Source organism: Triplophysa dalaica, chromosome 7 (assembly GCF_015846415.1).
Source record: "Triplophysa dalaica isolate WHDGS20190420 chromosome 7, ASM1584641v1, whole genome shotgun sequence".
Lineage (NCBI taxonomy): Eukaryota > Metazoa > Chordata > Actinopteri > Cypriniformes > Nemacheilidae > Triplophysa > Triplophysa dalaica.
The window spans coordinates 24,617,227-24,644,751 of NC_079548.1; the positions used below are offsets into that span (position 1 = coordinate 24,617,227).

Here is a 27,525-nt window from a genome sequence, read left to right on the forward strand (position 1 = left end):
GAATTGAGGTTTGGTTACACCCTGAATCCACCAAAGCCTGATATGTACCCCCCTAATACTCACAGGTATCTGGTACAGCCCGTCTTGACCGAGGGCAGCCTGTGGGTTGTCCGGAACCCGGACCATCATACCGACCTCCATCATGGGACAGCGATCGATAAAATGGCCGGGGTCCCACAACGCCAACAGGCCGGCCCAGGAGTCCCCGCCGCCCTAGTGGCAGGAAGTAGACCCCCGAATTGGCGAGGAGAGGCATTGGAGCCGATGCCCTGCTGGCTGGCGGCTCCTTCCGGGGTCCTCAAGGCTCCTTGCGGCCCCATTTCTGGTGACGTCCGGGCACACGGGGCTGGAAGTGGGAAAAAATTCTGGACCTGGGAAATGGAGCTGGTTTGGGAGAAAGGTTCGGAGATACAGAGGCAGAGAGAACAATTATAGGGCTACGCCGACCCCTGGGCACGCCACCAACTCTTCCTCCGCAAGCTGGATGGCCTGGGCCAGCAACCTCGGTCGATGACACTAGATCCATTGGGCGGTCTTCTTGGGCAGCCGCCCCACTAACTGTTCCACTGTCACCTTATCCACGATGGAATCGACTGTGCTAGCATCGGCCATCAGCCATCTGCCGCAGGCATCCAGGAGCTGGTGGGCAAAGGGAAAAGGCTGGCCGCGGTCCCCGACCTCCAGTGAGCGGAAGCGTTGCCGGTGCCGCTCCGGACTCAGGCCAACCCTTTCCAAGATGGCCTTCTTGAGGTCCGCATATTTGAGCAGATTCAAGATGAGTACCTGGTGGGCGGCCATCTGGGCTTCTCCCGTCAGTAGGGGAATCAGTCTCGCTCAACTGGCGATGGATGCCACCCCGATAGCTCCGCGGACCTCTCGAACAGCTCCAGAAATGCTTCAGGATCATCCTGGGCTCCCATCTTATGCAGCGGGATCGTTGGGGGGCGGCCGATGGCGATCCCGTGCGTCTTTCCTGGCTCAACCAGCTCCGTAATGACTCGCGGTCTTCCTATTGGTTCTGGACGAGGGCCTGGAAACGTCTTTCTTGGTCCTCTCTGAGTCCCAAAAGGGCCTGATGGTTCTCCTGGTAAACTCCGCAAATGGCGAGCCTGGAGGGGACTGCATGTTGGCGGTGGCTGGCTCCTTTCTTCCCAGGTTTCAGCACCAATCTTACATAGTTCGCTATAAAGAAAGGAGGCGGGGTCGGCGTGGCTGGGAAACCTTATAAAATTATTTTTATTCGTAATCACTTCCGGGGTGCATCTGCCCCGTAACAAAAAACAGGTTTAACAACTTTTCCAGTAGTAGATTCTCTTTGATAACCCTGGACGCAACGTCTCAAGGCTTCCTTCCCGTCTGGTTTCCCAGCCGATCTCTCTCAATATTTCATCTCCTCGCCCAGGCTTTTAAGCATCTCCTCGCCAATTACTAAAACAAAAAGTAGATGTTTTCAAAGTGATCTGCTTACTCACCCTTCTTCTCCCGTCTCTCCCTCTCGGCGCAGACCGTGCTGAACCACGCCCCCCTTGCCACATTGAACTACTGGCCATTGGTCTCCATCCATACCACCTGCCTAGAGAGATACCTCACGTCATCATCGTTGTTCTGTACATCCCTCCCTCTGCAAACCATACATCTGCCTGCAGCACCACACACACCACCATCTCCAAACTACAGACTTAACACCCCAGTGCCCTCATCATCATTTCGTGAGAATTTAATCACGTCACCATGGATAGAGTCCTACCGACTTTCAAACAGTATGTGAGCTGTCCTACCAGAGAGGAGAGGACCCTGGATCTGATGTATGCTAACATTAAGGATGCATACATCTCCTCTTATCGTCCCCCTCTGGGCAGGTGAGATAACAACCTGGTTTACCTCAAACCCTGCTATGTGCCCCTGGTGAAGAGGAAGCCTAAGACCACAAGGACTGTGAGGAGGTGGTCAGAGCAAACTTATGAGGCACTGCAGTGCTGCTTTGAAGTGACAGGCTGGCCTTGAGCCTCACAGAGAGGACATTGATAAAAGCGTCTACCAAAGGTCTACTCCTCCCCATACTCCTCCTCCTTACATTTACATTTAGGCATTTGTCAGACGCTTTTATCCAGAGCGACTTACATTGCTTTATCCTATACATTTTACATAGGTATTTGCAATCCCCTGGGATCGAACCCACAACCTTGCGTTGTTAACTCAATGCTCTTACCACTGAGCTACAGGAAAGCTTACAGACCCCTTGTCTGCCCCTCTCCAGCTCAGTCCACACCCCCCAACTCCACCCCTCCCCCCCTGCATTACTGCATGTTCTCTACAACCTGAGGACCTCCCCACTGTCACCTCTACAATGTCCTTCACGCCTGACATGGTGAGAAGACAGCTGATGAGTCTCCACTCCGGCAAAGCTGCAGGCCCTGATGGTGTATTGCCAAGGGTACTGAAAGCCTATGCCCCACATCTGTGTGGAGTACTAAGTCAAGTCTTCAGCCGGAGCCTGCACCTCCAGAGGGTCCATGTGCTGTGGAAGACATCTTGCCTCGTTCATGTGCCAAAGACGTTACGTCCCAGTGGCCCTCAGGACTACAGACCAGTGGCCCTGATGTCCCACATCATGAAGACCCTTGAGAGACTAATCCTGAAGCAGCTAAGGCCCATGGTCAGGCTCTTCAGTGATGCATTACAGTTCGCCCACCAGTCTATACTATACCACACCCTCTCTATGACACACTGTCCCAGCTGAGGAGCACCTTCAGTGGAAGACTCCTCTCACCCAGATGCACCACAGGAAATCATTCCTGCCTGTGGTAATTAAACATTAAAATGCTTACTAAGAAAGTCAGACACCTTGTCTCTGTCATGTGCATAATATGTTGTTTGTATATCTGGAGTTTTTGTAACAAAAATAATTTCCCTTTTGGATTATTAAAGTATTTCTGTCTGTTTGTCTTCATAGAATCCATGAACTTCGAGGAATTGGACATTGGAATCGACCACCATAACAATGTCTCCATTAGTGATGTCTCTTCATACTTGTATCCATTGCTGTCGTTCTTACATTTAAATTTTTATATTTATGCATTTGGCAGACGCTTTTATCCAAAGTGATTTATATTGTACTATCCTATACATTTATAGATAGGTATGTCCAATCCCCTGGCATTGAACCAACAATTTTGCTTCAGTTATGAAATGCTCTTACCCTTGAGAACCAATCAACTATGACAACGATAGAAAAGGCCAATGAAATTTGGCAAATGAAATTTGCATGCCGGTCTCCGCCCCCGGATGTCCGGTATTAAAGGAAGCCGGTGTGCAGCATTCATTTACCTCTTGTTCTGAAGAGCCTGAGAGCCTCTCACGACTGCAGCAGAATACAATACGTGTTTGTGGAATGAGGGACACAAAGTCTCATTCCCTCCATCAGGGAATTGAGGTTACATACGTAACCAAGACGTTCCCTTTCTGTCTGTCTCTTCACGTTGTGTCGAGAACGACAGATGGGGTTACCTATGGAAAATGGCACAACGCTGTATCGCGTCACAATCTCTAGCGAAGCGACGGTGACAGGCCTGGGCGTGTCAGCTCGAAGCTTTCGCGAAACTGTAACCTTCCAGTGTGGAGGTCGGGGGATTCCAGAGCTTTCTAGGAGAATGATGTGTACAGCCCTGACCGGTCCCAGAGTCCCAAGAGGGTATGGAGCGGAGATGAGGCGGATTCCGCCCTCTCGCGCCCCTTAGGAACCTGGTGACCAAGTCGTGTTGCCCTAGAAACTTTCTATCAACTGAGTCGTCATGAGTGGCAATAGCGACTACATACACATTCAGTGTCGAGGAGAGATGTTAATCTCCAGTCTCGTAAGAAGGACAACACAATCCTGATTGAGCACCTCAGTGGGTCTTTCTCGTTGAGAGATGGAAAGGCGCCGTCTAGAGGCGTGTAACCGCCTAGTAGATGGGGCCCTACCCTGGGTGAAGCCAACTCAGGATCTTCTCGTCCCGTCTAGAGACCAGACATGGGTGTTCCAGAGGTCTGATCTGGGACGCCAGAACGTGTCCTTCCCCTGAGAGAGCAGGTCCTCTGTCATGGGAATGGTTCAGGGGGACGCGCTGTCCAGAGCATCAACTCTGAAGCCAAGTGCGGTTAGACCAGTGTGGTGTTACCCATAACATTTTTGTGCTCCTCTTCCCTGACCTTGCAGAGTGTCTGTGCAAGGAGGCTCCTGGGGGGGAAGGTGTGTTTACGCCCGTCCCGCGGTCAGCTGTGCGCAAGAGCATCTGTGCCGAGGGGGGCCTCGGACAGGGGGTACCAAAGCGGGCAATGGGTGGTGTCGTGAGAGGCAAACAGGTTTACCTGTGCCTGTCCGAACAGCACCCAAATGAGCTGGACTGCACGGGGGTGGAGTCGGCACTCTCCGCATGGCGTATACTGATGAGTGAGCGTGTCGGCTGTCTGGTTCAGATCGCCTTGGATGTGTGTGGCCCGCAGGGAGCGGATCACCTGCTGACTCCACAGGAGGAGGCATCGGGCAAGTCGTGTTAGCTGCCGTGAGCGTACGCCACCCTGGCGATTGATGTACGCTACGGGTGTCGTGCTGTCCAGGCAGACCAGCACGTGCTGGCACTGCACTAGAGGCCATAGCCTTTTCAGCGCAAGCAGCACAGCCCACAACTCTAGGCAATTGATATGCCAGCGCAGACGGGGGCCGGTCCAGTGCCTCGCTACTGCGTGACCGCTACACACTGCACCCCACCCCTGAAGTGAGGCGTCCGTCGTCTCCACGACGTGCCTCGTAATCTGCCCGCTGTCCTCTGAACTCAAATTTGTAGCCAGTGTTGAAGTGGTCTCATGTGCATCAATCCGAGAGGTATTACCCCCGCGGAGGACGCCATGTGTCCCAGGAGCCTCTGAAATTGTTTCAGGGGGACCGCCGACTGCCTGAAGTGTTCCAGGCAGTTCAACACTGACTGGGCGCGTGCTGCGGACAGCTGCGTCATCTGCGTCATCATTGTGACAGAGTTTAGTTCCACACCGAGAAAGAGGATGCTCTGCATTAGGGAGGTTTGCTCTTTTCTCGGTTGACCTGAAATCCCAATCGATCTAGATGCCAGAGCACCAGGTCCCTTTGTGTACACAACAGATCTCGCGAGTGTGCCAAGATAAGCCAGTCGTCGAGATAGTTTAGTACGCGCACACCTTTTTCCCGAAGGGGAGAAAGGGCGGCTTCCACGATCTTCGTGAAGACCCATGGAGACAGGGACAGACCGAAAGGGAGGACTCTGTACTGATATGCCCACCTCTCGAACGCGAACCGTAGGAACGGCCGGTGTCGAAGGAGGATCGAGACATGAAAATGAGCGTCCTTCAGGTCGATTGCCACGATCAAATCCTGACACCTGATAGATGTCAGGATATGCCTCTGCGTGAGCATCCTGAACGGCAGCTTGTGAAGGTGCTTGTTTAGGGTACGCAGATCTAGAATGGGGCGCAACCCACCGTCTTTTTTGGGAACGATGAAGTACGGGCTGTAAAACCCGCTGAACATCTTGGCTTGAGGGATGGACTCGATTGCCTGTTTCGCCAATAGGGTGGAGACCTCTGCCCGAAGTACAGAGAGAGGGAGAGATGATGCCCCGAAACTTGGAAGGGTTCCTGGCGAACTGGATCGAGATGCCAAGACGGACCGTCCGCATCAGCGACCGAGACAGTGTGGGCAACTTTTGCCAAGCTTCCAGGGACTGTGACAGGGGGACCAAGGGGACGGTCTGCTTCACCATTCCCACAGAGGGTGGTTCATTTGCCGGCGGAGCTAACCATATGTCGCGGGGTTTCCCCGGAGGAAGCTTGGCTCCGCTTTATTGCCTGCCTGGCGGGACAACGGCACGCACTGTCGGTTTGAGAGTGGTGACAGCTGTCGTGTGTGTTCGACCTCACGCCTTGCCAGGGTGTGTGGTCGGTTTGCTGAACACAGTCCAGTGGAGTGTGCAATCGGCTTCAAGTACACCCGGGGAGAACAGAAAAACTCTGTGAGGAAGTGGGCGCCAGGCCCTGATATGGGTCCGGCTTTGGTGACGAGTCAGGAGTCGTCCCGTACCGACCGGTCAGAGCCGTGGCTGTGAAGGTCGGGCCCGATGTTGTTCTCCCTGGGGTCTTCCCGTCAGTGTCCCTTCTCGCGAGAAGGTTGCTGACGGGGTGGAGGTTTCCCCCCTCGACCTCAGCTTCCGGGTTGCCACCTGTGGGGGCACAGGAACCGGAGCCGATGTCGAAGGGGTCCTGGGCTGCCGGGAAGCAGAGGTTACGCAGGATCTTGGAGGCCTCTAGTCGGCTGCGTTGCGGCGCGGTGCAGCGCGGTGCTTCTTCACCGTCAAAAACTGCTGAGCGCAGTCCTCGACGGTGTAACAAACAACCCACCCTGCGAGATGGGTGCATCAAGAAAGTGGACAAGAAAGTGGAGATCCTGCATTATACCCGCCTCGGTGCCACCGCAGCCGCACCTTCCGACCGGGAGATCTCGACGTAGCCTTTGGCTTCCCCACCATCAAGGGAAGTAAGGGAGCCGGAGCTGGTTTGACTGGAGCGCTCCAAGTTTAACACAGCTCCTCATGCACCTCCGGGAAAAAAACGGCACCCGGGTTTGGCATGGTTTGCACCGCGCTCCGACCTCAGGAACCACGCATCCCCAGGTTAGCATGGTTGACATCACTTCTGCTTCCTCCTGAGCTCGACCGTTGGGGGTGGAGAGTCAGATGCCAGTCTCCCTCCGATGCTGCGAGCGTGCCTGAGGATCCAGAAGGTATGCCACCGCCGGTTGGGGTACGTTCAGAAGAGCGAATCGGGGTGCGATCGGCCTGTGAGCACTTGGCTGGCGGGTTTACGTTCGCAGAGGTCCCCACATCACTAACGCTGCTAATACAGGCGGACTTCGGGGCTGTAGCCACCGATGTCATGGCCCGGGTAGCAGACGAAATGGTGGCTGTTTCCCGTAGGAAGACAGCCACCCGTGACCGCAACTTCTGAATGACAATCTGCCCATAGTGCAGGCAAGATGTGTCAACAAACGCTGCTTCAGCGTGCTGGCCGCCCAGACATTTAATGCAGCGATCGTGTCCATCCCCCTCCTCGATGAGGGTGCCGCACACAAGAGAACAGTGGGACATGCCGCGCTGGAGAATGCTCAGTCCTGAAAAGGACCTTTTTAGAAAAAATCTCTAACACCTCCTGGACCACCGAGACGCCCAGGGGAAGGTCGTTGCAGGTAGGGACAATCCGCTGCTCTACGTCGTAGATCTGGCAATGTAGAAGAAGAATTCATTGAATTTGTTTTGTTCGTAGTTTTGTTCGTAGTCATGAGCGTAGTCAAAAGGTAAATGAATGCTGCACGCCGGTTTCCTTTTATACCGGACATCCGGGGGGAAGAGAACGGTATGCAAATTTCATTCACCAAATTTCATTGCCCTTTTCTAAGTAGTCAGAGTTGATTTGTTCTCAAGGGCGAACCCCATCTGTCGTTCTCGACACAACGTCGAGAGACCGACAGAAAGGGAACAAGGAGCGGATCCACGTTCAGTAAATATGTATTAAGTACAAAATCCAAAAAGCATACAAAGGGGTAAATCCAGGCAAAGGAAACAATGGGAGAATTTACAACAACTGAACACAAGGGCTATATATACACACATTAAGGGACAAACAGGTAATGAGACACAGGGCGTGACATGTAGGCATTAAAGTATTAAAAACTTCTTATACATTCTAAAATGTAGGCCTATTGATACATTACTTAATGTACTTAATTGCTTAATGTAACCTGATAAATAGATATAAAATAGCAGAAGTAAAATATATGTTTTGTCACCTGTCAATGTATGGTTTCTTACTGTTTAATAGAAGGTTTCTGTAGTGGACAAAGAAAATAAATGTCCATACACAATGAAACTGAAAGTGTTTCTAGATGTTCTTCACCACAGACAAGAAGGTAAATAAAGCAATGCAAAAAAGCATATCCCATGTAGTACAATAAAAGATTGGAATATAAATTAATTTAATTTCATGTAAGTGTAAGAGAATGCCAGCAAATCTTATCTCTAAAATCTGATTTTACATATATAGTAACCATTATTTGATTTTATTTTGTAATATATATTTAGATCTTTTTATATTAGTATTTTTATTTTATTGTACATTATTTAAAAAATCGACCCATTGTAACACATGTGAGTTCGTTGCGTCACTTATATGTAAATTTGCTCGCCGCTGATGGGTTCACTTTCGATGTGAGATCTCTTATCTAGATCATTACCTGCTCCGGAGCAGGTTAGCTGTAAAGCGTACCTTTCCACGGCGATGAACACTGATTAAAAATGAGTTACTTTCATGGTACCTAAAACCAAGGCTTGCCCCAAACTAATCCTAAGCTTACCTGGCTAGCCACCTAAACCAGCTTCATGGTACATGCCCCAGGTTAAGTTTGTCTGGTTTTGTCAACTCAAAACTTCCTCTACAAATCAGTGTTTGTTCACTTTCTCTTGCAGGCAGTTTCTTCCTTGTAAGTTTTTTTTACATTGTTATTTGATTAAATTCATCCATAATAAAACATTTTTCAATAATTTTCTTCATTTCATTTCATTTCATTTTGTAATATAAATTATAAAACAAGTAGGACAAATGTTTGGATAACATCGATCGTCAAGGTATGGTTTAATCGGTCTATTCGCCCTTTCTCACTGTCATCTTTCATCCAGAAGAGGGCGCCTGTGACCCGCAGCTTCATGAAAACAAACAGAAAACGCCCTTCATATCAGACGCTTTAATAGATGTCAGAGCCGTGCGCGCTTCAGTGTGTGATGCGTCTGGTCTGAACGCTCTGTCTGCTGTTGTCATTGGATAATAAACACAGACACTCATGAGCTCGGGTTAATATATGTCCTGCTATATGAAAGTGTGCGTGCAGTTAATGAAACGAGGATGAGGATAGTGAAAATGTGTACTGGTAAGAACATTATCATCATCATCATCATCATCTATGTGTCGTTGCTATGAGATCCATCCCTGTTTCGAGACAGACGAGTATCATAGCAACCGCACATACAGTGCGTTTCATCGTCTGTTTTTAAAGGTGTTTTATAATCTGATGTTCATTTTCGACAGATGATGATCAAAGCTTGAGAAGGTGTTTAAATATAAGCATCAGATGCTTCCAATCAATGGTATTTTACAAATGATGATTATTATTCAGTAGTTTAAACACTGTTTAAAGCAGATACTATATTGGTTTACATTATAATATTTGTACAGTAGCAATAATAACTGCAGTTGCAATGGGAATGGAGTGGTTAGCGTAGTACATTTTATAGCGTAGTTGAGAAAAAGGATCTTTTCACCTACAACCAAATTACATATGCTTTCTTAATATGCTGTACATACAGTAAAGGTATAATATTAACATAACATCAGGGCTTGAAATTAAGCATTGTCATGTGGTTTTCCTTCGGAAGACTACATTTTTCATTTGTCTGAAGATTTAAAATGACATTTCATTTGAAGTGTCAATATAATTGTTACGGATTCTGATTAATCAAGTTTTACCTAGTGACCGCAGCGGCCGCCTGAATTTGGTTATACTCTCAGTGATTGCTATAGAACAAAGGCAACTTTTTTTGCACATAGCACGGGTGCTGCAGAGGTTTAAAGTTTTGTAGTACAGGCCAAATAGTTGTCATCATTAAAAAAATATGCAAAGCGCAGTTCATCGAATGAATATGCAAGTAATTGACAAATGACGTTAAAGGGATAGATCACCCAAAAATGTGATCCTCAAAATGTTGTATTTTTTTACATGACGTTTTACACGTTTTAAGACGTGTAAGACCTCGCCAGCGTTTTTTTACTAAAAAAGCGCTTTTGTCAACTTTTTCTTGTCAAAAACACGTCAAGTTTGTTCATGGCCTAAAGTGTGAACAAGGGCTTCAACTAGAGATTGTCATAACACCAGTAGCCACTGCCGCGGAGCAGAGCGAGGGCTCAGACCCAGACGTATGATGACTATTGAAATATCGAAAATGTGTTTAAAAACCATATAAAAACGTTATCGAAATTAATTCTATCGTGATAGTTATTGAATTATTGTCCAGTCCTAAAATAGTCCCAACATAGGAGGTGTAATGTAGGGCAAAACACATACACATTTTTGTGTTTGATTACAAAAGGAAAATTCTGTATTTCAAATAACATTCTATATTTGCCTATTTTAAAGTTATTCGTTCTGATTTACAGGTTCTTTAAAAAAGTAATTTACTATTAAAATATTACATTTTATAAAGTGTCTTGATATCTGTTCAAGTTCATAATTTCATTTTCCAATGGTAGGAACACAGCTCAACTCTCACTCAACGAAACAAACATGAATAGCCAATAAGAAGTAAAATGGGGCAGGTCTTGGGAGTGTGGTTGGCGGAGTGTCAATGTTACGTGGATTGAAGCTGTCAAACTTTGTGTCAAAAACAGGAGAGCACACCTTAAAGTTCCAGTAAACAGACTTTAATAAAGTGTCTAGGAAAACTAAGCGAGATCCACAAAAGCAGGTTTTGTCTAGAACAGGAATCAGACACACGTAAGAACAAAATTAACATCAATACTCGACAAAGAACAAGACAAAACACAGGGTATAAATACTGTCAAGGGAAACATCATCAGGTGCGGGTGCAACATTCGAGGTTGAGGTAAGGGATCATGGCCAAATATAGTCGAAGGGTAAAAACGGAGAATACTTAACCGGGAAACAGACATAAATGTGACAGTAGCAAGCAAACAGTCTCAAGTTTTTTCCCACTACAGTGGAAACAGGTCTTATTTTTAACCCAATAGCCGAGGTGCGGGTAAAATATGGCCAAAGCAGGTTAACATTACAATGCTGATTAGACTTCCTACGGTCAGGAGCGGCAATTATATAGTTTTGTTTCCGAGACCTGACGTAGGACTGTATATGGGCCAGAAAATCTTGACCAAATAAGAGATCCAGGGGAGGGTAAAAACAAAACAAAACTTAATCTCCCGGACTAAAGGCAGGCAATTCTGTGCGATCAAAAAATATTTTCATTATAGCTTGAGCCTTAGCAAGATGTTTTTTCACTTTCTGCCCTTCCAAAAACAAAGTCTATGAAATCCATTAACATAATCGGATACATTTTGATGCAGTGTGTCATTCTTTAATTCCTTCTGCAAATACGTCTATAGGACCTCGTACTGGGACCAAAAAACAGTTGGTTTTGGGCTAAAACTCGAACTCTCCTGAAATACCTCCCATGCCGCAAGCATTAACCAGGGCAACTTGTCCTCCCAATCCCTTTTTAACTCAACACAATAAGCGTGCAGCTGTGCCTTCCGGGATTAGTGAAATCGCTCTATAGCGCCCTGGGTCTGCGCGTGATACGCACTTGACTGATCATGTTTCACCCCAAGCTGTTTTAAAATTTTAGCAAACATTCCCCACATACAGTACAGTAACCCTAACCCTAACTTCTTCGAATTGCTCTGAACAATTGTTGGTATACCAAAAACAGATATAAATTGCATTGGGCTTTAAAAACAGCTTAAGTAGTGATTTTACGCAAGGGATATGCTGCGGGATAACATGTTGTTTGACATATGACAGTAAGCAAATAAGAACACACCATCAAACTTACGGGAGTGCTGAGACAAACTCTCTCGGTAATTAACATCACAAACATCATTAACAGCAACTCTGATAGTCTTATTTTCGTTTATGTATGTAGCAATATTGTCAATAATAATGTTTTTTAACTGCTCCAAAAGAATGAAATCATCTCAGTTAGTCTGTAACCTTCGTTCCCTGATAGAGGGAACGAGACTTTGTGTTGAGAGACAGACTGGGGTTTGATCTTAGAACCTATCATCTCTTCGATAAATTTAAAATGCCAATGGGCTTTGGCAAATGGCCCGCCCACGCCAGTCTCCGCCCTGTACATACGCGTATAAAAGGAAGATGGCGGCGGTTATTCACTCACCCTTTTTGCTAAGGAACCTGAGCGGTATCTCCTGGTTGCAGGGGATCGGCAAAGTGTTGTGGCATGAAGACACAATGTCTCGTTCACTCCATCAGGGAACGAAGGTTACGGACGTAACCAAGACGTTCCCCTTCAGTCTGTCTCTCGAAGTTGTGAGGGGAGGTCACAGATTCACCAACAGGGGAATCAGGAGGGAAGGAATACAACACACGGGACTACCCAACGGGGGAGTCACTACGTATTGAGCAATAGTCCTAGTAAAGGGGTCCACCTGAGTAGTACTCTGCCAGTATTGGACTTGGTTCCAACAGGCCACTCCGCCCAGTCTGTTACCAAAAAATGCTTAGTGATGGATGGGATGCCTATACTACACCCAATGGGGGAAAGTATGGAGGCTATATAGAACACTGTAATTACCTGAAGAGTGAAGAAGGCGCTTACGCAGCACTATGCCCAGGCCAGATTCCTGTCCTACATGGTAGGGTGTAAGACACTGGTTCCACTCGGAGGTTGTAAAACCTCGCGAAGGTACTGGACGTAGCCCAACCCGCAGCTTACATATGTCTGCCAGAGAGGCGCCTTGGGCCAGTGCCCACGAGGAGGCCCTACTCCGGTGGAGTGGGGTCTCTCTGCGAGTAGGCACGGCGACCTGGGATTGGTACGCCACGAAATGGTGTCCACAATCCAACGCACCCGCCTCTGTTTGAAGACAGCCCTCCCCTGACGCTGTCTTCCAAACAGACAAGAGCTGCTCAGAGCTAAAGGCTCTGTGTGCGGTCAAAGTAGAGACGCAGTGCGCTGGACACAACATATAGGAGGTTGGGTCTTTCTCCCCAGAGGGGAGCGCCTGCAGGTTCACCACCTGCTCCCGGAATGGAGTTCTGGGAACCTTGGGCACGTAACCGGGCCGGTGTCTGAGGATGATGTGAGATTACCGCCCAATTCTAGGCACCCATGGGACAAGAAGAATGCTGGAGGTCCCTACTCTTGTAGAGGCGAGCGCCATCAAGAGCAGTCTTCAGCGTAAATGAAGATGAGAGACGTCTCCGAGGGGCTCGCAGGCCGCCAAGGCCCTGTAGGACCATTTATAGTCCTAAGAGGGTAAGGAGCGCTGCCGAAATCGCGCTTCTGAGGATGAGTGATCACCTGGTGATGAGCGGAAACAGCGGCTACATACACTCTCAACATGGATGGGGAGAGGTTACTCTCTGGTCTCTGTAAAAGGTCAACACTGACCGGATCAAGCAACTCCGTGGGTTCTCCCCGTGGGGAGAACACCAGGACGAGAAGAGCTGGCACTTATAAGCGTGCACATGCCTAGTGGTGGGGTCTCCTGGAGGATGGTCTGACCGCCAGCGGCAAGCCACTCAAGGCCTCCTCGTCCCATCCGGGGGTCAGGCATGGAGATTTAAGAGGCCTTCCCCTGCGAGAAGATCTTCGTCAGGGGAATCGGCCAGAGGGAGTGGCGTCAGAACAGAGAGGTCTGAAAGTGAAGTCTGGTTGTAAGGCACAACTAGCAGTACCTGAAGCCACTCTTCTCTGACTTTGCACAGGCTCTGTGCAGGAGGCTCACTGGGGGGGAAGTCCTACTTCCGCTTGTCCCGGGGCCAGCTGTGCACTACAGCACCCGTGCAGAGGGGACCCTCTGTGAGGGGGTACCAAAGCGGGCAAAAGGGGAGTTCTGGGAGGCAACAGGATCTATTCCTAAAAGGATCTGTTCATGCGCAAGAATGGAGTCGGCACTCTCCGTTGGGCATTCCCTGATGAGAGAGCGCAACGGCTGTCAGGTTCAGCTTGCCAGGGAAAAACGTGGCCCGCAGGGACTGATCACCTGCTTACTCCATAGGAGGAGGTATCGGGCGAGCGTATGCCCTGATGATTGATGTACACCACGGCAATCGTGCTGTCCGACCGCCAAAAAACTGTAGGCAGTTGGGAACCCATCCACTGCCCCATACTGCGTGCACGCACACGGCACCCCACCCCGCAGGGAGGCATCTGTCAAGACGCGTCTCGGACCTCCCCGAGCGGGCCTCAGCTCGGAGAAGGGTCAGATCTGACCAGGGTATGGGGTGCCCAGACACTGAGGCGTATCATAATCCGCCTGGATCCATGGAACCTGACTCTGAGGCCAGTGCTGAAGTGGCTACATGTGCATCAACCCCTTTCGAGGACACCACGTTCCCCAGGAGCCTCTGAAAGTGATTCAGCGGGACCTTGGAGTCCAACTGATCAGTTTCATTCAGTTCAGCTCCGACTGCAGAAGCTTGTTTATGAGACATGCTGCATAAGGGCAGAGTCTAGTTCCACACAGAGATAAGAGGAGCCCTCGCTGGGGAGAGCTTGCTCTTTTCCCAGCTAACCCGTAGGCCCAGACGGCCTAGGTGCCGAAGCATGAGGTCCCTATGACCATTCGTGGAGACAGGGCCCGACCTAGTACTGATACGCTCTTCCCGCGAATGCATGTCGTGGAAGGAAGGAGATGTAAGAGTAAGTGTCCTACGGGTCGATTGCCACAACCAATCTTGTTGCCAAAATGCGCTTCTGTATCAGCATCCTAAACGGCAGCTTGTGTAGGTGCTTGTTCAGGAGGCGTCGATACAGAGTGGCCCTTTTAAGGCACTATGAAGTCAGGGCCCGGAAGACATCTTTGTTTAGAGGGACAGGTTTCGATCGCAGAGGAGAATTCTGCTGCTTTGAGTCGTAAGTCCAGCAGGAGAGAATTTTGAAGAGATAATCTCGACACCCTACGCCGAGAAGGTTCCGAAGAACAAAGGATGACTGAATGACCGCTGCCATCTTCCTTTATACCTGTATGTACAGGGCGGAGACTGGCGTGGGTGGGCCATTTGCCAAAGCCCATTGCCGTTTTAAATTTATCTCGGAAATGATAGGATCTAAGATCAAACACCAGTCTGTCTCTCAACACAACGTCGAGAGACCAACTGAAGGGGAACACTGAATTCCTCAAAAGTACTCACGTTGGAAGCAGTGCACCAAAGATCGAAGTGGGGTGTCAGTTCTCTTCATACTTCTACATTTCGACGTTCACACTTCCCCAGTTTGCACTCCCCCTTTCCCCATGTTCTAAAATGATGGCGGTACACCTCTGGCACCAATTCATATACCTTCAGAATAGTAAATATAACTTTATCGTAATCCCTTCGATCTTCCATTGTCAGGGCCATATAAGCCTCCTGCGCTCGGCCTGAAATGAGACTCTGGAGCATTACTACAAAATCTGTCTTTGGCCAATTACGCTCCTCTGCAATACTTTCAAACAACGAGGATCGCGTTCCACATTACCTCCCAAATCAAATGCACTCAAGGAATTTTTACTTGATTATGCACCTTCAGTTAATAGTTTACCTTCACCAATTAACTTTAACAGTTGAACGTATATTTAAAACTCCTGGGACTGCTTTTCTAATTCTAACTCAATAAGTAATTCAATTTCACTTTGTTTTTAAGAAAATCTTCAACTTTCACCTTTTCCAATTCTAATTCATGTTGCCAAGCTACCTTTAGCCATTTCCCTATCACCCAATTGTTGCATACCCAAAATCTCTTGTTTTTTCTCAAACGAAAGACCTGAATAAAGGTCTGCCGATTCCTTCATCTCCTCCGCAGTACTCAAATTCTTTGAAAGGGACAAAATGTTTTTCTCACTCAACTCAGCTTTTCAAATAGTTTTTAACTCATTCTTTCTCAAGCGTTTATCCAATTCTCTAATCTCTGTGACGAGCAGGCCAAGGATCAATCAGCGTCGCCATGGAAACGACGCAATCACGCCGCACCTGCACGTCATCAGCACCTGAATCACATATCAAGAACACTATATAAGCAGCCGAGAAACAGGAAGCAGCAGGACTTGTCATCCTGAGAGCAGCTGACCAACTAACGTTGTTTATGCTCTTTGTATCTTAGATTCCAGTGGCTGAACGAGGAGCAGACACTTTTTTGCACTACTGCACGATTGACACCACGGGACTTTATTCACACGGGACATTCACGCACACCCCACGAACGGAGAAAGGAGGAGCCAATTCCCCACTTGGTTGTAATCTGCCCAAACTCCGCTTGTTATTCTTAATAAATCTCCCTCCGGGGTGTGTTAAATACCAGTACTGTGTCTGTTGTGCTTTCTGCCCGCCACAGTTGGTGGAGAATGCGGGCATGCACAGCACAGTAGCTAATTTTGTCTGCTATTTCATCCTCAGGAAAACCGCTGTCTCACTTCCTTTTTTTTTTCCCTGGACTTCAGCGACCAGGAAAAATGGAAGAAGTTATTCGGCGCCTTACAGAGATCTCTGCCCGACAGACGCAGGTATCGGAGCAGATCAACCGTCGACAGGAAAGAGTGGAACAAATTCTAGAAACGATGACTACCGCCGCGGCCCAAATCCCACTCCCGGAAGCCAGAGGAACCGCCCACCGCCATTTAACCAAGCTGACAGAGCTGGACAGTGTGGACGCTTACCTCCATACCTTTGAGGTAATTGCAACATGGGAGGCTTGGGATAAACGAGAGTGGGCACGGATCCTGGCGCCCTTCCTCACGGGAGAAGCACAGCAGGCCTACTATGCTCTCCAACCGCCACAAAGTGAGGACTACGACAGCTTGAAAGCGGAGATTCTTGCCCGGGTGGGTCTGTCACCGATAGCAGCTGCACAGCAATTTCATCAATGGTCGTATGACGAGCATCGCCCCGTCAGGATCCAAGCAGCACAGTTGGCTCGACTGGCGAATCTCTGGCTGTTGGGGGGGAGTCCACAGCAGCACAGGTGGCAGAAAGTAGCAGATGCCGCGTTCGCCCGGGATGGAGGAGAGAGAGCGGTAAGCACACCCCGGAGGGAAGCTCAGGTATGGCGACCGCAGGAGGGTACCTCGCGACCAGGCAACATAACCCCAGCGCTCACCCCACGGGATGAACCCATGCCCACTGAGGCAGCCTCACCCGCACCAAGAGCTTGGTTAGCAGGGTGTAGTGCTCACCAGAAACTTCCCTCCGGAGCTCCAGAACGAATGGTACGGGTCGACGGGAAGTCGAGGAGAGCCATCCTTGATTCGGGTAGCTCGGTGACGCTACTCCGTGCGGACATTTTACCCCGAGAGAAGGAAAAGACCTCCTGGCTACCCATTACCTGCGTTCATGGTGAGACCCGAGATGTCTGGAGTTGCCAAGTTGAGATCGCGGCTACACCTGGATCATGGCCGGTGGAGGTAGGGATTATTGAGGATTTGCCGGTTCCGGTCCTGTTGGGCAGCGATTGGCCGGGGTTCGATCAGCTCCTTACCATGGGGGTGCAGTCAGGCCCCAGGAGACCGAGTTATCCCCGACGACGACGCACGCCAAGATCGAAGCCCGTACTGTTGGCATCCGGAAGCAACCCTGGAGGTGAGTCGGGTCCCCCACCCTCTAATCCATTTGTCGATCTCTTCAAAGGTATAACCGAAGGAGGAACATTTGGGAGAGAGCAAAGGGAAGACGACCGACTCCGACACTGTTGGAACCAGGTACGAGTGATAGATGGAGAAATACGGCTCCCGGCTCCCCACCCAACCCCATATTTTATAGTCAACAAGGGTCTGTTGTACTGTGTCGCACAGAGACGGGGGGAGGAGAAAACGTTACTGGTGGTACCCAAGAGCAAGACTGGCATCGTCATGGAGCTGGCCCATATGCATCCGAGGGCAGGACATCTAGGTGCCACCAATACTGCCCAGCGCATACGTGACCGATTTCACTGGCCTGGATTAGAGACAGAAGTAAAGAGGTTTTGCCAGTCTTGTCCGACCTGTCAAAAGACGTCCCCACAACGACCTCCCCCCAGTCCTCTCATCCCTTTACCCATAATAGAGGTACCCTTCTCGCGGATTGGTCTGGACTTGGTGGGACCACTGCCGAGGTCTGCCCGTGGCCATGAACACATCCTGGTGATAGTGGATTACGCCACACGGTACCCAGAAGCCGTGCCCCTCCGGAAAGCAACTACTAAAGCCATCGCAAAGGAGATGTTCATGTTGTTCAGCCGGGTGGGGATCCCGTCTGAAATCTTGACGGACCAGGGTACACCGTTCATGTCCCGGCTGATGGCCGACCTCTGTCACCTCTTGAAAGTCAAACATCTCCGCACATCAGTCTATCACCCCCAGACGGATGGTTTGGTGGAAAGGTTTAACCAAACAGTGAAGAGGATGTTGCGGCGAGTGGTGGCAGAGGATGGGCGTGACTGGGACCTGATGCTCCCGTATGTTCTGTTCGGAGTGAGAGAGGTACCCCAGGCGTCCACTGGCTTTACCCCATTTGAACTGTTGTTCGGTCGGCAGCCACGGGGGCTGTTAGACGTGCCTAGGGATGCTTGGGAACAACAACCAGCCCCACATAGAAGTTTAATTGAACATGTCCAACACATGAGGGATCGAATCGACCGGGTGATGCCCCTCGTACGGGAGCATTTGGTAGAGGCCCAGCGCGCCCAGAAAAGGTTATATGATCGGCCCGCCCAACCCCGAGAGTTCCAACCCGGAGATCGAGTGCTCATTCTTACCCCCACAGCAACTTCTAAGTTTCTGGCGTCCTGGAGGGGTCCCTACACCATCTTAGAGAAGGTGGGGCCGGTTACATACCGGGTCCGTCAGCCGGGACGAATAAAGGAAGAACAACTGTACCACATAAACCTCTTAAAGAGATGGATTGCCCCAGCTCCCCAGATGGCCGCCTTCGCAGCAACAGAGGTCCCAGTGGTACACATGGGAGAACAGTTGTCCTCCCTACAAAAGACCGAGCTGGAAACCCTGGTCCGTCAGTTTTCTGATGTGTTTCAGGAACGGCCCGGGCAGACTCATGTTATTCAACATGAAGTAAAAACACCTTCAGGTGTAATTGTCCGGCAGCGGCCCTATCGAGTCCCGGAAGCTCGTCGGCTGGCTATTGAGGAGGAAGTGACAAGAATGAGAGACCTAAAGGTGATTGAACCATCGCGTAGCCCGTGGTCTAGCCCCATTGTCATGGTTCCAAAGCCAGACGGCTCACTCCGGTTTTGTAATGACTTCCGGCGGCTCAATGAGGTTTCCAGTTTTGACAGCTACCCCATGCCCCGGGTGGATGAACTATTGGACCGATTGGGTAAGGCACATTTTATATCCACATTAGACCTTACCAAGGGTTATTGGCAGGTGCCCCTGTCACCAGAGTCAAAGGAAAAGACGGCATTCAGTACTCCGTCAGGTCACTGGCAGTACACAGTGCTGCCGTTTGGGCTACACGGGGCACCTGCAACATTCCAAAGGATGATGGATATCTTGTTGCGACCTCACCAAGAGTACGCTGCTGCGTACATTGATGACCTGGTCATCCATTCGGGGTGTTGGGAGGAACACTTATTGAGGCTCCGGAAGGTTTTGCTGGAGCTTAGACGAGCGGGGCTGACCGCAAACCCGGGGAAGTGCCACCTGGGTCTAGCCGAGGCACAGTACCTGGGGTTTCGGGTCGGCCGCGGAATGATTCAACCCCAGCCCAAGAAAGTGGAGGCCGTCCAGAAGGTGTCAAGACCCACAACGAAGACCCAGGTGCGTGCTTTCCTTGGATTGGCCAGCTACTACCGATGTTTCATCCCTGCTTTCTCCACTATAGCCAGTCCCCTCACCGACCTGACCAAAAAGGGGCAGCCGGAGAAAGTTCAGTGGACCACAGAGGCAGAAAATTCATTCCAGACATTGAAGCAGGCGCTGTCGTCCTCACCAGTTCTGCACACACCAGACTTCGGCTGCCCCTTCACCCTGCAGACGGACGCCTCCAACACTGGGATAGGAGCCGTCCTCTCGCAGACAAAGGACGGTGAGTAGCACCCAGTGGTCTATATAAGCAGGAAGCTTACCCCCGCGGAGACTCGGTATGCGACCGTGGAAAAGGAGGCCCTTGCTATTAAATGGGCAGTCCTGGAGCTGAGGTACCACCTGCTAGGTCGTAAGTTCACACTCGTCACTGACCATGCGCCATTAGTATGGATGGCCAAAGCCAAGGATACGAATGCCCGAGTGACTAGGTGGTTCCTTGCACTCCAGGACTTCCATTTTGAAGTCCGACACCGGGCAGGGGCCTCACACGGGAATGCCGACGGACTTTCCAGGATGTGGTCAGGTTTGGTAAGAAGGTCAGGGACATTCTCCCCCCAGAACCCTTGGGACTCCCATAGGATAAGTCGTACCAGGTCGACGCTTAGGGGGGGGGAGTGTGACGAGCAGGCCAAGGATCAATCAGCGTCGCCATGGAAACGACGCAATCACGCCGCACCTGCACGTCATCAGCACCTGAATCACATATCAAGAACACTATATAAGCAGCCGAGAAACAGGAAGCAGCAGGACTTGTCATCCTGAGAGCAGCTGACCAACTAACGTTGTTTATGTTCTTTGTATCTTAGATTCCAGTGGCTGAACGAGGAGCAGACACTTTTTTGCACTACTGCACGATTGACACCACGGGACTTTATTCACACGGGACATTCACGCACACCCCACGAACGGAGAAAGGAGGAGCCAATTCCCCACTTGGTTGTAATCTGCCCAAACTCCGCTTGTTATTCTTAATAAATCTCCCTCCGGGGTGTGTTAAATACCAGTACTGTGTCTGTTGTGCTTTCTGCCTGCCACATCTCATAATGTTTTACAAGAGCCCACAACTGATCTTTAAGGAACACATTTAATAACTCCTCTGTCGGAGCTTTAACAAAATCTACAATTGATTCCATCATTTATTCAAATTCACGATTCATGCACCAAACAAAACAAATGTCTTCTGAGGAGCTCAAAAACTGCATGTTACTAGTGTAGGATCTTGCCCAGATCAAAGGTGACCATTTGGAACATCGTAAAATATCCTGACCTCTCAATAGGGGTCGCACCATTGATTAGAGATCCGGGTGTTGAAATAAAGAGGACCATTGAGGGTTGTTAAGACATGACCTCTCAGTGGAACTCTAATCGGTGCCAGCAAGTCTGATCCAACTGTCCTCTTGTAACACATCCATCAATTGACCAGGATAAATCCCAACCAACACTCGTGGACTTCAAAGAAATCCCAACAGGGTGGATGGGGTCGTTGACACTAACATGGACTCCAGATGTGTTAACAGGAATGAGGGCAAATGGTCAGTCAAGTCTTGAAGTCTCCCTCTTGTTAACCACAAAAGAATAGTTTAAAATAATTCAAACCTACATCTCCACATTGTATGTTTGTCCCCATGTTATTCGGCCTCGCCTATAACCTCAAAAGCATTTGTGTTTAGTTGTATTCTGCTTATATTACCATTCTTGTACGAACTTCTTGTCAATGTACTTATAACCCTGGCATGTTTTATATCTAAATGTTTCTCACAATAACGTATAGCACAATAACGTGTTTTAGATCCTATCGATTTTATGTCATTCTAAGAGTTTTACAGCGCCAAACTTCTAAAGTCATCCTAAATGCAAATGAGCTACTAAGCAAAACAAAGAAACTTGGCCTCGCTCCAAAATCAGCTCATCACATTGGATAACTCACTTTGGAAGTCGTGGAACCCGCCTTCCATAAAACATCCTGGAACAGAGCAAACAATGCTCAGCTCTTCCGTGTGTTCGCGCGTTTCAGTTCAAGAACACCTCCTGAGACCTGTCTCTCTCTTCGGAGACAGTTTTTCCTTTCGGCAGAATTACTTTGGCTAACTTCGTCAGCCAATCCCGGCTCTAAGAAAGAAGTAGACGGACTCACCCGCTTGCTTTGAAACCATCAGGACTCTGAGAACACTTTTCCACGGGCACAAACCTTGTCCAAGCACACTCAAAAGGAAACCAATGCAAGTATCAACTATTTCCTAAATAGGTGCGTTTAAGCTGTAACCCCTTTTAACTAAGGATACTTGTCCTCGATGGTTCATGCAGATGTGAATAGTTGTTTGTTAAAACTGCCACTCTTTGCTTTGTCTATTTCTTCCATTTCTTTACTGCTTTTATGTTTCGTTTGTTAGTATTTGTTATTTCTTAGTTAGTCAGTTTGTTTTCCCTTTAGTGTGGTCAATAAACCTGATTTTGTCTGCACGCTCGAATTGTTGCTGTGTTTCTTTATCACATATTAACGTCACTTAAACTGCTTGATTTCGTTATAATTTCTGGAGCGGTACTGTACTACATACAGTAAGAGTGTTATGTTTCCAAGGCCAGGAAAGTAATATTTCTTAGATTTGATATACGATCTGCGGATCACTCGCTGGACGAGTGAATTTAGTTTGTCGCTATTATCAGGTCTGCCGAATCCGATAAAGTGTATAAAACAGGTATAGTTAGTCATCATTAATTATACGTCTTTTACTGTGATCAAACTCATAGTTTCCCCCGAAATACACTACATAATTGGTGGAGAATGCGCGGGCAGTTTTAAACGTTGTTTGTGAGCAAAGCCCAGTTTCAGTTTCATTTGTGTTGGCATTTGTGTGTAACGGTAATGCGCGCTGAGCGAAACTTGAAACTCGCTCTTTGTATGAATGATTGAATGGTTAAGTTACTGCGCCGAAACACACTCTGAGTTTCATTCCAGGAATCTCCAGTCACTGTTAATGATGGTCGAGCTAACTGCCATTTCAAATTTGACCCTATAAAACGAATAAATCTTTTATAGTGAGTCACGATATTGTTGACCGCCCTAATCTGAGCGAAGAAATCCTCTGTTAGCGCGAAGGAAATAGTGGAGCGGATTTCCTCCCTGTTTCATGTATACGGCCGAATTTTGTGTATTTTAGACTGATGTAAGAGCCATTGATGCATTTTCCAATGAGTGTTCAGCTAAATATACACCCCTTCCCGAAGTTGAACCATTAGCCTAGCTAGCTAATGCGTGCTTTTTGTTTCCTCGTAGACAAGGTGTAAGGATATTGTTTTTGTGCTTTACTTTACTGGATGTTGTGAAGTTAAACAATAGATGACGAACGTTAAAAGGGAAGTGTTTTAAAATCTTGATCAAGTTAATTGTACGACGGCGAAGAAATCCCGTTGTGTGTTTGTTTTGAATGTTACTGTGTGTCTTTAAACTCAGTTTGGGCAGCGAAGAAATCCTGCAGCACGCGTTCAGGTAGTGAACTGACGCGTAGCTTAGATCCGCCGAGATCGAACGTCACCATCCGTGACGCCCCCCAAAGCGGGCGATTTGATTTGAATTTATATCAATCTGACATCAAATTCTGTAGCATAATTGTCTTGTAGACCCAGTTAAGAAAGTTATTGGTTGACTTGTGTTTTGACGTATATTTTAGATGTAAATTCTTTTCTACAGCAATTGCCGCTTGAATGTTCAGATTAAAGTGATTGTTAAAGTCTTTGTGTAAACGACACGGTAATCACGTTGAAGTCAGAGGATATGGTGTTACGACTTACTAACACCAGAGGGCAGTGTAGCGTGTTGTAGGTGACTAACACTTTCCTAACTCCACCCCTTCCTCCCTGACTTCCTTTTGGCGTGGCTCGACCACGTCCACCTTGTGGGTCCTCTCAGTCAGTCTCTTCACCTTCACTCATTTCCATTTTGTTGTTTTGACTTCTCAGTTTATTTTTATTTATTTACTTATTTGATTTTGAGTTTTGGTTTAACTAATTATAATAATAATTAGTTTTCAGGTTACTTGTTTTATTTTGTTTCAGTTTTCAACATTGTAGGTTTATTTGTTTTCATTTCTTCATTACTCCCTATACAGCCCCCTACCTAGAAACATCATTAATTTGATTTGATTAAAGGATTAAATGTCATTAATTCTACCCCTGTTCAGCCTTTGTGTTTCCTTATAGGTAGCACTTCCCCTAGCACACCTGGGTAGCGAAGTGACGGCTCTCCTCAGTGGTACCTTGTGAGTGGATCCGGCTCTCTTGGCGTGCCTGGCACTGGTGGTGGATTTCTCAGATACCTTTGTCCCCGGCTCTAGGTGACGGCACGCAGGGAGACTTTCAGCCACTGACACTCCTATGTTTAGTGGGGGCCGATGGGTGGTGCACTGCAGTAAATTCTGGGGTACATAACCCCGGGAAGTGCCACTTAGCGGGAAGAAAAGCCTACGGGCTATGTCTGTTGCGAGTGGCACCCCCGGGTAAAATCCCAGGTTTCTCTGTGCCCACCAGTCGGTAACCCACTCGGTACGGTCAGGTTGGGCTGAGAGTTGTGACTGTTTGAGTGGTCGCACCTGAGTGGCGTGTAGGGCGAGGGGTCTGGGTGATTGCTGCTGTGTGTCCGGAGATGCTGGAGAGTTGGATTTGTTTACCTGGGACCCATCTGGAAGCCCTCATTTCACGCCAGGTCTATGCAAATAAGGTACAGCCCCTACAGATTTCTCTATAGGCAGAAAGAGAAGTAGGAACGCTCCCTTCCCCCGCGTTTAAACTGTTTAGTTTTTCCCTGTTGTTTTTGAGCTTAGCTGCCTCCCTAGGCTAGATGACACCATAGCGCCCCCTACCGGCAGGCCCTGTCATAACCCTAGGGTTCCCAACCAGCGGAGCCAAGTTAAGCAACCCTCTCTAGCCCCTTTTCTATCTCTTTATTTTGTTTTGTTATTGATTTAATTTGGTTTTACTTTTTGTTTTCTGGAAGACTGAATCTGCATGAGCCATCAGGGAATTCTCAGTAATATGTTGATGAAGTAAACTCACCGGTCATTAGAATGACACCCTAAGTTTAGACCCATCGAAACATTTACTCCAACAATTTCCCTGGGCCCCCACACACTCACTCACACCTTCAATTCACCGCTAGGTTAAATAGGTGTTTGAGTTACGCCACTGACTGTTCACCCAGTTAGCTGCACAACACATAGCATAGAAGCGTTATAGAGCTCACTGAACTTGTAGGGACTTGCATTGGCCTTTTGTGCTCTTCTCTCTCGACCCAGTGTGCCAGCATGTCCAGAGTATCCAGCCCTGTCACCCACTGGGACCAGCTAGAGGTCTGGCTGACCGCAATGACGGAGGCCCTCCTGCCCGAGGCGACCAGGGATCTACAGGACCTGAGCCGTGAGCAGCTGGATGACGATTTGAACCGGTTGATGGCCCCCGATCCAACAAAGAGCTACACCCACAAGGAGCTGGCTAGGATCAGCGGTGCCCTCGCCCACAACCTCATCGCCCAGTTGAAGCTAAGCGACGGAAACGTCACCCTTTTGGAGCAAGAGACAGCAGCCCTAAAGCTTCAGGCTGAGGAGGTTCGCAGGAACCAGGCAGACACCAAGAACCGCCTAGATGAACTGACCATGGAGGTCCAGGAGCTGGCAACGGATGAGCGGCACCCAGAGCTAAAGGAGGAGGTGCAAAGGCTCCAGGATACCGTAACCGACCTCCGTACAGACATCGAGCACAGAGAACGGTTGGAGAAGCAGGCCTGCGAGGACCAAGAATGCAAGCTCCGGGAAGCAGAGACTCTATTACGACGGGCTGAAACCGAACTGAAAGAGAGGGAGGAAAAATTCAAAGCCTCTGAGAAACGCTTTCAAGCAGCCCGAGCAGAAGCCCAAGCCTTGGCTCAGCAACATGACCAACTCCAGTCGGAGAGCTAAAGTACTTCTACATGTTTAAAGCTGAACCAAGGGGGGGAAGAGCCAAACTTCCTGAACTTCCCCCGATAAGCAGGACCAGACTTCCCAGCCAAGCATCATCTGGGAAAGAGGAAGCTGATAGCCTGCGGTTAAAGACATCACCTACCAGTATCCAAGAGCCCTTAACCGCCACTGAGGGATGGGAGCATCTCCAGAGAATCCCTACAACAACCCACTGCATGGCTCCCAAGGACCTTGACAAGCTAGCCAGGAACATCCCCACGTTTACCCCAAACCCTGCAGGAGGACACGACGTACACGGCTACCTGCAGGATATTAACTTTCATCTTCAAAACATGGCAAAAGTTTCCACCAGAGACACTCTGTACTTGCTCAGGATTACCTCCAGCCGCGAGGTGCGCAGCTTCCTGGACCGGCAGTCAGACACTGTCAAAGGGGATTACAAGCAACTGCAGCAGGCTCTGATAAAGGAGTTTTCAGACCCAGAGTTTGAACAGGGATTGGTTGCTGCCATGGACCTAAAACATGGCCGTCTCGAAACCCTACAGGCCTATTATAACAGACTGAGACAAACCTACTTTGGTGCCAGAAATGAGCCAGAGATGGAGGAGGATTTTAACTTTAGAACTCTTTTCCTGCGCAACCTGCATCCTAGCGTGAGCCACCACTTAGGAGTCACGGCATGCCCCCGCACCATGACCACTCAACAGCTGCGGGATCTAGCCCATAAGGCCTATGTAAAGCACAGGACTGCCTCTGAAAAGACTGTTAAAATTCCTTTTATTCTCCCTGTCTCTGAACACTACCCAGAGCTGACTCTAGAGGGCACCCGGCCGCATCACAATGACAGGCCTGTCAACAGAGAGGCAAGGGACTTTATCACCAGTCGGGAACGGTTTGATTACACTGGTGCTCCAACCATGCATCCGATAGGATGCCCCGAGAGACCTTGGAGCAGACCATGCCCGTCTAACGATCCAGAAGGCAGCGATGCCTGTGAAACTTACCTCATCGAGATCGACCCACTGCCAGTGCGCCACAGCATGGAGGACCAATAAGACCCACCTGTCACTTTGACTATTACGATCCAAACAATCATCGTCCGACTAAGCTTCTATGCGAACCCCGTCGGCCGAAGGGGGGAATATGTAGGATCTTGCATGGAATAGATCTTCGTATAGCATGGAAGGATAGTACTCGAAATTACAGGAATGCAATAAAAACGTCTAGATCCGCCTACTTTTCAACAGTAATAGAGGAAAACCATCACAACCCTAGGTTCTTATTTAACACCGTGGCTAAATTAACAAAAAATAAGTTGTCATCGACGTCAGATTCTGATTATCAGCATAACAGTGATGAATTTATGAACTACTTCGCGAGTAAAATCCAAGATATAAGAGAAAAAATTATAACAATGCAACCTGTAGTGAAATCCGCTGAACAAACTAACTACAGCACCCCTGAGGAGAAATTGCAATTATTTTCTACAGTAGATCACGATGAACTGTCTAAAATCATTAGATCATCTAAATCATCAACATGCATGCTAGACCCTATACCTACAAAACTACTGAAAGAAATGCTCCCAGAAATTATAGATCCTCTTCTTAGTATTATTAACTCATCTCTGACATTAGGACATGTGCCTAAAGCATTTAAGGTGGCTGTTATAAGGCCTCTTTTAAAAAAAACCAAACTCGACCCTAAAGAACTAGGGAATTACAGGCCTATATCGAATTTACCTTTTATATCTAAAGTTCTGGAAAAAGTAGTTTCAACTCAATTATGCTCCTTCCTCCAAAGGAATGACATTAATGATGAATTCCAGTCTGGATTTCGAGCATGTCACAGTACAGAGACTGCTTTGATCAGAGTTACAAATGATCTGCTTTTAGCGTCTGACCGTGGCTGTATTTCGTTATTGGTGCTGCTA

General features: G+C 48.6%; 1 protein-coding gene across 3 annotated transcripts in view; it reads left to right on the top strand.

Annotated features, from left to right (window-relative positions):
- Positions 1-8,850: 8,850 nt before the first annotated feature.
- The window catches only part of tex2 (testis expressed 2), a 79,123-nt gene continuing 60,448 nt past the window's right edge, over positions 8,851-27,525 (top strand). For all 3 annotated transcript variants that reach the window (XR_008907151.1, XM_056752659.1, XM_056752660.1), the window contains exon 1: positions 8,851-8,986. The gene's annotated coding sequence lies outside the window, so the exon portion shown is untranslated. The remainder of the gene's footprint in view (positions 8,987-27,525) is intronic.